This window comes from Myotis davidii, unplaced genomic scaffold, assembly GCF_000327345.1.
Source record: "Myotis davidii unplaced genomic scaffold, ASM32734v1 scaffold395, whole genome shotgun sequence".
NCBI lineage: Eukaryota > Metazoa > Chordata > Mammalia > Chiroptera > Vespertilionidae > Myotis > Myotis davidii.
The window spans coordinates 1674090-1686636 of NW_006287904.1; positions in this window are offsets into that span (position 1 = coordinate 1674090).

A 12547-nucleotide genomic window follows, 5' to 3' on the forward strand; every position below is an offset into this window, starting at 1 on the left:
TTTTGCTTGGCAGTTGTCAAGTGTCTGGGTTTCATTTGGACCTTTTAACTCAACACCGACCACACATTTTGAGGTACAGCAATTTCACTTTCACTCTGCCCTCTATCCACTTACACATCTGGTTGGATTTTTTGTTGTTTCTGGATCTTTTTCCCTTCCCTGATGTTGGACACCTACTTATGTCTGATTTGGCTAAATATCCGTCTTCTCCCCCTCATTCTGACACTCCCATTCTAACAAAAGCAGAAACACCTGCTGCTTGCTTTTTGCTCTCAAGAAAGACCTGGGAACATACCTGGGAAATACTTTTAAAGGGTGGACCTTTCGTGCTTTAAAGAAGTTTTAGTAAAAAGAGTGGTAGACATTGAAAAGAAAAATCCTGCCCAGCCGGCATGGCTCAGTGGTGAGCGTTGACCTATGAACCAGGAGGTCATGGTTCGATTCCAGATCAGGGCACATGCCTGGGTTGTGGGCTCCTCCCAGCAGGAGGCAGCTGATCAATGATTCTCTTTCATCGATGTTCCTCTCTCTTCCTCTCCCTCTCTGAAATCAACATATATATTTAAAGTAAAAATCCTTCCCTCTGGTTTCCCTCTCCATTATCTTTGGAGATAGATACGTCTATCTCTGAATTTTCACTTTGAGGCCATTTTGTCAAGTCCCTTCTAAGGCCCTGTACCTACCTTTGTTTTCTTCCACTCATATTCTTTTTCTTAGAGTTCTTTGCCCTCCAGTTGCAAAAGCCTCTGGCCCCTTAAAATGAGTTCACACTTCGTTTCAGGATTTTGGAGTCGGGTGGGGATTCAGACTTTGAATCTCTGTGAATTTGGGCGAGTTACGTAACCTCCCTGGGCTTCCATTTGCTGACCTATGAGCAGTGTCAGGCTTCATGAGAAGTCAGGAAACAAGTCATTTGCTTTTCACGGTTCCCTGAGCACACCAGGGGACTTCAAGGTGGAAAGTACCCAGGGAGAAAAGGACATCCATATTTGGTTTGAATTGCTCGGGGCCCCTCCAAGCTCCTCAGATGTCTTAGAGGCAAGAGAACATTCTGGTCTCCAGATCAGAAGGGAATGAGGCACTAAGGAGTTGTCTGGGTGAGGCAGTTATGAGGCCAGAGCAGAGTGGAGGAGGTGTCTGTGAGCCAGGAGGGAAGGGGGAGGTCAGGGCCCCGTAACAGCTTCGTGAGCTAAGACGGGAGTGTCCAGGTAAGGTCTGGACAGAAGCTCACTTTTCATTACACCCATTCCTCAAGGCCCTGTTCTCCTGTTCGTTTCAGCTTTATTGAGGCAGAATCGACGGTGATGATTTGATATACGTATACATTACGAAACGGTTGCCACAAGCTAATTGACATACTCATCACTCATGTTTACCTTTCTGTTCTGGGAGTGGTGGTAGGAACCCTTAGGATCTATTCTCTTAGCAAATTTCAGGTATAAAATACGGTATTGTTAACTAGAGTCACCAGTATGTACATTAGTCACCAGAACTTACTTATCTTTTACGTGAGAATCTGTATCCTTTGGCCAACGTATTTCCATCTCTCCCCCAAGCTCCTGGCAATCCCCACTCTCCTCTCTGATTCTGTCAGTTCAACTTGTTGAGGTTCCACATAAAAGTGAGATCACACAGTATTTGTCTTTCTCTGTCTGGCTTATTTCACTTAGCGTTTGTCTTCCAGGTTCATCCATGTTTCCACAAATGGCAGAATTTCCTTTTTTGGAGCCGAGTAATATTCTTGTGTATAAATATACTGCATTTATTTATGCATCCATTCATTGACGGACACATAGGTTTCCATACCTTGGCTATTGTGAACAATGCTGCAATGAACATGGGGGTGCAGATATCTCTTCAAGATGGTGATTTCATTGCCTTTGGAGATAGCCCCAGCAGTGGGATTGCTGGTTCATACGGTAGTTCTAGTTTTAATTTTTTGAGGAAATTCCATGCTGGTTTGTATTTGTACTTACATTCCCTCTAACAGTATGCAAGGGTTCCCTTTTCTCCACATCCTTGCCAATACTTATTATCTATTGTCATTTTGATAATAGCCATCCTCACAGCTGTGAAGTGATAGTTCACTGTGGTTTTGATCATCTTTTCTCAATGCTTAGTGATATTGGGCACCTTTTCATGCACCTATTGGGCTCCATATTCATAGGATTCTCCACTCAACAAAGCCATTGACAGGCAGTTTAAAATCAATCATTGCAATGCCCAGAGCAACCACTTGAGGGCAGCACTGCACAAGGGTAATGCAACCAACATCATTGATTCAACAGATAGGTACTGAGGGCATATAATGTGCTAAGCGAGTTTGTAACCACAGCATTGACCTAGCCTGAGGAAGTCACCCTTGAACCAGGATGCAGTAGACGTTTTCCCAGTAAAGGGCACAGCACATGCCAAGGCCATGCAATGGCCACAGGCCTAGTGAGTGAGGGACAAAAGGATGGGGTGGTGGGAGCTGAGAGAAAGTGTGGGATGTAGAGGCAGGTCAGGGTTAGAACTAAATTTCTAGGTTCTGTTACCATTTATTGAGAGGCTACTAGACACCAGACACTTTCCCATGACATTTCATTTTCAAGGCAGCTGGCCTTAGTCCTATTTTACAGGCAGAGGCATGGCTACTACACACCTTTCTTTAAGCCGCCTCTTATCAGAGTATCCTTTTCTCTACTGGCCACTAATCCCTACCTTTCTCTCTTCAAGGTGAATGTTACTGACCTTTTTGTGCACGTGTCTTGTCTTCCCAACTAGACTATCTCCCTGTGTCCAGCCCAGAGCTGGCATCGAGGGCATGCTCCATCCCAGGTGGTTCCTGAAGCAGTCACATTGATGAGATGGCACAAAGACATGGCATGTGGGAGAGTTCCATCATGCCCAACTCTTTTATTCTTTTGTTGTTGTTAAGCCTCACCCAAGGATATTTTTTCCACTGATTTTTAAAAATATATATATAATTTTATTGATTTCAGAGAAGAAGGGAGAGAGAGAGATGATGATGAGAGAGAATCATTTTTAGAGAGAGTGGAAGGGAGGGGGGAGAGACAGAAAGAGAGAAACATCTATGTGAGAGAGACACATCAATTGGTTCTCTCCTGTACACCCCCAACCAGGTCCGGGCATCAACTCTGCAACCGAGATACATGCCCTTGACCAGAATCAAACCTGGGACTCTTTAGTTCACAGGTTGACACTTATCCACTCAGCCAAACTGTCTAGGGCATACCCCAATTCTTCACCCCTTCCCAAATGCATGTCCTTAGCCACGAGGCTTCACAGTCTGTTTACCAGCCCCTGGGATCAGGGCTTGGCCTGTGACTTGCTTTGCCAGTGCAATCTAGCAGAAGTGATGGTGTGACAGGTCCAAGAACTCTTGTTCTCTTTAGTCTCATTTCTAGGAAATAATATGAATTATGTTTAAATACTTCTATTACATTCAGTAGCTCAAATTCATTTATTTTTAACTGCTGTCTAATTTTCCATTATATGGGTCAACCTTAATATAGTTACCCAGCTCCCTATTGATGGCATATAGGTTGAAGACCTTTACTAATACGGAAAGTGGCAAGATAGTCCTATGCATGCCTCCTATCTACATGGATGAGACTTCCTTTCATGAACTTACTAGCAAGTCATGGGATATACACACTTCACATTTATTGAAATATTGCTAAATTGCTTCCCAAGGATTTTGGACCAATCTGCTCTCCCATCAGCAATATAGGAAATTTCTCATTTCTCCATATTTGCCATCACTTAGTATCATCATATTAATTTGTATAGTTTTTTCCCCCCAACCTGATGGGTCTAAAATGGTAGTTGGTTGATATCTTAATGTTTATTTTGCTGATTTCCAAAGAGTTTTGGCCTCTTCCCATGTGTACATCGGCCCTTCCGGTTTCCTCTGTAGTTTATTGTCTGTGCATATCCTCTGTTTATTTTTCTGCTGAATTGTTTGCCTGAAAGAAAAAAAAGACTTGCTCCCACAAATCTTTATGTAATCTTTACATTTCATATTATATATTCTATACATAATATATATCATACATGAAGATAGTATATAAAGAATATATTGTATATTTGTATATAACATAAAGAATAATATATTTTCTTTAATATGTTTGTTTGGTTGCAAAGACCTTCCAGTAATTTTTTGTTTTGTTGTGTTAATCCTCCTTGATCAAATCCATTGATTTTCAGAGAGAGTGGAAGGGAGTGGGGAGAGGGAGAGAGAAACATTGATGTGAGAGACATATCTGTTGGTTGCCTCCTGCACAAGTACCAACTAGGGCTGGGGATCCCACCTGCAACCCAGGTACATGCCCTTGACTGGGAATCAAACCCACAACCCTTTGGTGTGCAGGCTGGCGCTCTAACTACTGAACACGCTGGCCAGGACTCTTCCAGTAATTTTTAACAGCTTTATTGAGATACAGTTCACATATCATACAATTCGCCCATTTATTTTATTTTTTTAAATATATTTTATTGATTTTTTACAGAGAGGAAGGTAGCGAGATAGAGAGCTAGAAACACCGATGAGAGAGAAACATCGATCAGCTGCCTCTTGCACATCTCCTACTGGGGATGTGCCTGCAACCCAGGTACATGCCCTTGACCGGAATCGAACCTGGGACCCTTCAGTCCGCAGACCGATGCTCTATCCACTGAGCCAAACCGGTTCGGCCAATTCGCCCATTTAAAAACGTGTACAGTCATTTTACTAGAACTTTTTCACAATCTCAAAAAGAATCCCTGTACCCACTAGCCATCACCCCTCTATTCCCCCATCCCTCCTAAGCAACCACTAATCTACGTTCTGTCTCTAAAAACATGCCTATTCTGGATATTTTATATAAACGAAACTGTATTACATGTGCTTTTTGGTGACTTTTACTTAGCATAATATTTTCAAGGTTCATCCATGTTGTAGTATGCATCAGAACTTTATTCCTTTTTATGGCTGAATAATTGTCCATGGCAGGGATATACCACCTTTTGCTTACTGATTCATCAGTTGAAGTAACTAAGCTGTAATTAAACATTGCCTTTCTCATTTCTGCTCGTCTGGCCTGATTGCTTACTCTTCCCACACATAGGAAAGCCTTTTTTTACCAAAAGGATGAAAAGGCTCACCATTGGCTTTGAATTGTGCTTTATTGGTGAGAAGCCTTAGCCCCGATCCCATTACCACAGAGCTAGCTAGCCCCAGCGACCCCTGGCATCCCCAGCGTGGCCCGGGGTGGTCAGCTTCAGCATCCCTGTCGCGGCTCTCCAGCCCTCCCAGACCTGCCTGCATCACACGCTGGGCAGGAGATGCCCAGGTGATTCCCGTGCCCATTGAAGTTTGAAAAGCGCTGCTCCGACCGCTACTTCTTCCCCTGCCTCCAAACCGAAACACGTGGGAGGCTTTTGAAGCAGCGCCAGTGACCTGCCCACTTGCGGTCAGCGATTCAGGTCTCACTGGTCTAGACCAGAGTGGGTCAGGCTCCCCAGGTGATCCCGCTGAGCGGCCAAACAGCCCGGAGGAGCAATCCCACCTTTTTGCTGCAGACACTCTCATCGAGGGATATTCACACTCCGGGTTGGAAGCCGAGTTTGCGGTTCTGTTTAGCAAACCTGATTGAGCAGCTTCCCAGGAGGGGTCCCCGTGTCCCTTTCCTCAGGAATCGGAGTGTGCCGGCCAGTGACACCGTCTGCCCTCTGCCCTCCCGCTCCGAGTCCCTGTTCAAAGCTCTGCTGACAAGGATGGTCTGTGTTTTTAAGAAAACACAGCTGAAGCCCCTGCCCAGGCTGGGCTGGTTTTCCACGGTTCATTCTCAATATCCAGTTTGCAAACTGGCTCTGCCAGAAACGGCTACCGCTTTAAGCAGTGTTTACCCAAATACGGCTTCTTCCTTGCTCCTGCCGACAGATTAAATACGGTAAGAGCAAACATCTTGGGTAGACACCAGGATCTGTCTCTCTTTAAACAAACCCAGCCTCGATCTTATCTTTGCTGAGGAAGCTGTGGCAACAACAGACTGTCAAGTCTGTTTCCCTCCCTTCTTCTCCTGGCTCTGCGAGTTTCCGCCCGCGCACTGGCTTCCTCCTGTGCCCGAATGTCATGGGATCTCAGGGCAGCAGCCTCAGTCACATCTCGTGGGCCAGGTTGGCTAGACGGCCTCCACCTTTCATACCCACAAAAGGTGTGACCGCTTTACCAGGGTTTTGTCTACGCCTCCTTGTCATTTTTTAAAAATATATTTTTATTGATTTCAGAGAGGAAGGGAGAGGGAGAGAGAGAGAGAGAGAAACATCAAGGATGAGAATCATTGATCGGCTGCCTCCTGCACGCGCCCCTACTGGGGATCGAGTCCCACCCAGGCATGTGCCCTTGACCGGAATTGAAACCAGGACCCTTCAGTCCACAGGCCGACACTCTATCCAAGGAGCCAAACCCACCAGGGCCTCCCTGTAGTTTATAATCCTGCCCTACATCTGCCTCGGATAGTGTCACAGCGGTGCCCTGGCCCTCTGGCTGAGGCCACTGTTGGGAGTTAAATGAAACAGGAGGGAGGGGGAAGGAAGCTATTTTGTTCTGCGCATCCGGCCATTAACCGACTCACAGATATGTGTGCAAAGTCCTCCGAAATGTCCCGTCTACATTATGTTCAGCCCCCTGAGAGCCTGGTCCGCCTGGACTTATGGAAAGGCATGACCGTGCAAGAATCACAAGAATCAAAGGTCCTGAGGTTCGTGAAATCCACACCACACAGGGCCGGCGCTTACAGGTGTCGGGTAGCTTCTTGGGTTCTCTCTGCGGGGAGCTGAGTTGCTAAGCTGTTAACCTGATCTGCTTCTCTCAGGCTGGGCCAAAGAGCCCTGCTTTATTTCCCAGCCACCGAGTGCTAAATTTCCTGTGTTTCTAACACTCTCCTAACTCCACCTCCGGGACATTTCCCTGTGGCTAAAGCCGACGCCCCAGAGGGCTTTCATCCAGGAAATGGGGTTGCAAACCCGGGCAATTCAAGGTCTGAGTCTCAGTCCGAGAGAGGACAGGACTCATCGGACCCACCGTTTCAAAGCTGTCTCCGTGGGGCCAGCTCCGTACCAACAGGAGCCAGCCACGCTGGCTGGCTCGGTGGTGTGGAACCTGGGGCCTGCTGCCGGCAATTACTCCTGGTTTTGATCTTTGGTAAAGACTTTTGCTTCATTTGCTGCTACACTGCCTCTCTGATCCCATTACAGGCCTGCACCTGCGCGTGTACGTGTGTCCTTTGTAAATAACAGCCTGTTCTTTTCTTGCAGCCAGTCCTTGCCTACTCCCGGACCCTGCCCTTTCAAATTTTTCTAAAACTAGTTTCGTTCTTCTAAATTGGAACTCCAATAAATAATGCAGTAACTTGAGCCCGAGGTCCCTGCCTCCTGGAGGTGGGGGCGCGTGCACGGTGTGCACCGGCGATTCCCACGCCAGGGCGCTGAGCCGTTGTGCAGGGAGATTTTGTTCTCCCTCAAGAACAGCCCACCGCAGCTCGCCCTGTCTCTGGTGTCCTTGGCAGACTCCGGCCTGCATGCTCTGGCCCACGCTCCCTGACAAGGATTTGATGTGAACATCATTTCTTTCACTTTAATGCTTGTATCTGCACAAGAGCCTGTGTTCTTGTTGGTTCTGAGAGCCGCGTTCTTAGTTTGTTTCTTGTATAGAGCCTTCTTGAACCACAGCTGGGGGGGGGGGGGGGGGGGAAGAGAGAGAGAGAGGACACAAAACTGTGTGTGGATTGATTTCATTGGATCATTCTAAGTTTCTAGGTCTTTCCTCTATCTGTCTGTCTGTCTGCCTCTCCCCTTCCTCCCCTACACTATGCCACTTCTCTTTCATTTATTTATCTATCTATCTATCTATCTATCTATCTATCTATCTTTATTGTGGAAAGTATTACAGATGTCCCCCCTTTCCCCCTCTTTCTTTACCCCTCTTGTTTCTTTCCTTCATTTCTAGCCACTCATTTTAACTGATCTTAATACAGAACATTCTATGTAATTCCAAATTAATAGAACTTAATAATTTTTTGTGTTCTCTGTTATTAAATGGCAACAGAATAGAATGGTTTCTCATTTTTTCTTTTTCTTTTCTTTTATTGTTGACAGTATTACAGATGTTTCCCAATTCCCCCCCTTCTGTACCCCTTCTCCTCTCAGCCCCTGCCCAGCCCCCCAGGTCTTCTCCACCCTATTGTTCGTGTCCATGTGCTATGCACATAGTAAGGATGTAAGTTCTTTGGTTTATCTCTCCTTGTCCCCACACATGCAGGTATGTCCGTCTGTTCCATGCCTCCATGCTTCAGGTCTTATTTTGTTGGTCCATTCGTTTTGTTCATTAGATTCCACAAATAAGTGAGAGCCTGTGATATTTGTCTTTCTCAGTTTGGCTTATTTCGCTTAGCATAACGCAAAGAAAGGGTAAGAGATCCCTCTTTTCTCTCTTTTTTTTTTTCTTAAAGAAAGGGAAAGGGTGGTAATTAAAATGCTTCTTTTTCCTCTCAGTTTTTGTTCAATGCCATATATGTGGTTTTATTGCAAAAATTTTGGTCGCCCTGTATGATTCCACTCTTTTCATTTTACCTTAAATTAAGAGTATTTTCCATAGTTTCCATAGTATTCTTAGAAAATGTATTTTTTTAAGCCAATGGCATTTCTGTGTTTGTTTTTTTAATGTTAGGATCTACAACCTAAAATTATATCCATTGGTTGAATTACAGGTAGTAAAATTATAGGATTTAAAAGGCATATTTTTAAAGATATCAATAAATATAACCAAGTGGCCTACTAGTCATGTAGGTGGGCTCAGCTTGCTGCCCTTCTAGCTGGCATGGAGCAGTAGCTTGAAAAATACAACTTTGCCCACTTACTAGGTAAACATAGCTATTTTAATTTGCATCTCATCAACTACCAATGAATTGGAAAACTCAGAGATAACAACATTTAGAAAAGGAAAGTAGTTTACTTGCAAGAAATGCAAGACTTGGAAGGACCTGCTCATCAAATAAAAAAAAAACGCAGCAGGTCATTAAAGCCAAACGCTGAAAAATCCCCAAGGTAACTGAACTCATAATTGGTACGTTCATTGCCCAAAACCAGCAATTTCCTTACAGGGTTATCATTTCTGCAAAAGCTGTGGCCAGGCTTCAGACAGCAGCATTGCAAACGTCAGGGATAAAGCTGTTGTCAGCAACGGAGGCAGCGCTCAGGAGTCCATTCGCTGGGGCGGGGGCAGTAGGCTGGCGTTAGACACCTGGAAGGTGTTTCCTGTCCCCTAACCATGGCACTAAATGGAGCCAAGATGTGAGTTGTGCTTCCACAAGATTTTTTTGTGTGTAGGAAGGATCACTTATTTCATTTGGAAATACATATAATGTGGGGCAAAAGTAGGCTTACAGTTGTGAGTACGCAAAACAGCGAGTTCATTCTTGTGTTATTTTCTATTAATTATTGTATCATTTTCCATATGCACAACTGTAAACCCGCTTTTGCCCCACTCTTTAGTTTGTATCTTTCTTTCCTATCTGAATGCCTTTTATTTCACCTCCTTGGGTAACTGCCTTGTCAATTCGCTGAAGGTTGAAGAGAAGGAGTGAGAACAGGGCTTCTTACCTTGTTCCCGATCTTAGGAAGAAAACCTATGTCATGCCCCTCCCCCCCCCAATAAGTGTGATGTTGGCTGGGGCTCTGTTTTGTTTTGATCAGGTTTAGGAGCCTCCCTCCTGGTCCTAGATTATTGTGTGTCTCTTTCATGAAAGGTTGTTGGATTTCATCAAATGCCTTTTCTCTGTCTGTTGATATAATCACGTGGCTATTTTCCCTTTTCCATTGCATTGATTGATTTTCATAGATTGCCACCTTGCAATTCCTGAGATAAATCCCACTTGGCCATGGTGTGTCATTCTTTTTATACACTGCTGGATTGTGTGCACCTAGTGTTTTACTGAGGATTTAAATATCTATTTTTATAAGAGATATTGGTCTGTAGTTTCCTTATGATGTCTCTGTTTGGTTTTGATATGAAGGTAACACTGGCATCATGCAATGAATTGGGCAGTGTTCCCTCCTCGTCTACATTTGGGAAAAGTTTGTGAAGAATTGGTATTCACAGTTCTTCAAATGTTTGGCAGCCTTGACCAGTGAAGCCATCTGCATGTGGGTAGTTTCTCTTATTACTCATTCAATCTCTTTACTTGTTATTGGTCTCTTCATGAGCTTTTTTTTTTTTTTTTTTTTTTTAATGGTTACACAATACTGTGTCAGATGGAGTGCCAGTTCTTAGATTTCTTTTGGGGGAATCAAACACGAAGAAGAGGGAGAGTGGCTGGAGTCACACTTCTGCAGGTGTTCTTTCAAAAGACTTCCAGGGCACCTCTGGTTGGTTCTGTACAAGGCCCCGCGGCTACTGAGACAAACAAAACAGTCAGAGGAATGACCCTGAGGAACACAAAGTAGACAAGTTGATTTTATTTTTTTTAATATATTTTTATTGATTTTGGAGAGGAAGGGAGAGGGAGAGAGATAGAAACATCAATGACGAGAGAGAATCATTAATCGGCTGCCTTCTGCAGGCCCCCTACAACCCGGGCATGTGCCCTGACCAGGAATCAAACCGTGACCTCCTGGTTCATACGTCGAAGCTCAACCACTGAGCCACTCCGGCTGGGCGACAAGCTGATTTTAGACCTGAGTTTGGGCTGCCCCTCCCGTGAGTGAGAAGAGATTCAGGTGTGCTCCACACAGCAATGTCTTGGAGTCCTCTGGCATGTTCCCAGTTACCAAACACTCTCTCTTATAAAATCTCAGATCCTTAAGGACAACTTGGCCAAGTTCATTATCCCTCTTTCCAAAAACTAAGGAAACCAAGGTACAGAGAAGGCCAGTATGAAATCAGACATTTAGGTAGTGCCTCTCCTGTACCAACTGCAAGTAAAGTACTAGGAGATATGGATGAAACGGTGAGCCCCAGCTGGTTAGGCTCAGTGGATAGAGCGTCAGCCCGTGGACTGAAGGGTCCTTCCTGGGTTTGATTCCAGTCAAGGGCACATACCTAGGTTGCAGGCTCCATCCCAGCCTTGGTCAGGGTGCATGTAGGAGGCAACCAATAAATATGTCTCTCTCACATTGATGTTTCTCTCTCTCTGTTTCTCTCCCTCCCTTCTATTCTCTGTAAAAATCAATGAAAAAATATCCTCAGGTGAGGATTAACAAGAAAAAAAGAAGAAATGGTAAGGTCCTTGCCTTCTAGGAGCTCTCAGTCAGAGAGCAACAAGGAATCAGAGGTACACTTAAGTGTTACAAGTCTTTAATGGACATTTCTACAGGGTGTGAAATGCTGGGAGAGTAGTGGGAGGCTCCGACAAGGGAGAGCTGTGGCTGGGAACACCCTGGCCATTATAACAGGAAGTCAGAAAAGTCTTTCAGAACTAGGGTGACCATAATCCTGGTTTCCTTGTGTTACCCCCTTTTACTCTCAAAACATCCATTTGATGTTTAACATAGTTTCAAAGTATTTTCCTAAAAGATTATTATAATTACGAAGGGGAAAAAACAGTAAGTTTATAGTGGAGAAATCTGGCGAACACTTAACCCAGTGACCAAGGTTAACATCATCACTAATGGGACAAATAAGCATCATGCCTCCTGATATGATGTGCTGAGGACACAGCAGTACCTCTGGATACAAAAATACATCATCTGAACCTATTCACCACGAAACAGCAGACAACCCCAAACTGAGGGACATTCTGCAAAATAACTGGTCTATACTCTTGAGAAATGCCAAGGTGCTGAAAGACGAGAAAGACAAAGGGCCTATTCTAGATTCAAGGAGACTTACAAAATGACAACTAAATATAACACATAGTATGGGATTAGACCTTGAGCAAGGAAAAGGAAAAAAACGTTCGTGAACCACGTAGTGAAATCTGAATAAAGCTGGTGGATTAGACAGTCGTGCTGTCATCATGGTAGACTGTCATTGGGCTTAGAGAGGATGGTAAATAATGAGAGCTCCCTCTCCAGAACCCAGTGAGAGCCCAGGTACACACCCCCCAACCCCCAGGGCATGGCTTCCAAAAACCATTTTTATGTCCCTGTCTCTTGTCAATGAATGTTAGCTCCCCACATGCTGATAGATGACCCAGGGCCCCTGCTCTGCCTCTGATCTCCACTCTATGAAGCACCTGGAAGCACCGGAAGTTGCTCCAGGGCTGGAAGGAGACCCCCAGCTCTCTGCAAGCTCAATCAGAGCTTTGTGGCAGTGGCCGGACAACCCATTGTCTGAGATTATCTGATCTCTCTCAGTGGAATCGCTTTCCTGTTGATACCTGATGCCCTCAACAATGAGCATAAAAATAGAATTTTCCTGAGTAGTCCAGGGCTTTAACATGACCAACCAAATGGCTTAGCAGATGCCTTGGTTGAACTTAGACACTCATTTTTGTTTTGTTTTGTTAATCCTCACTCAAGGATGTTTTTTCAATTGATTTTTCTTTTTTCCCCAGAGACAGTG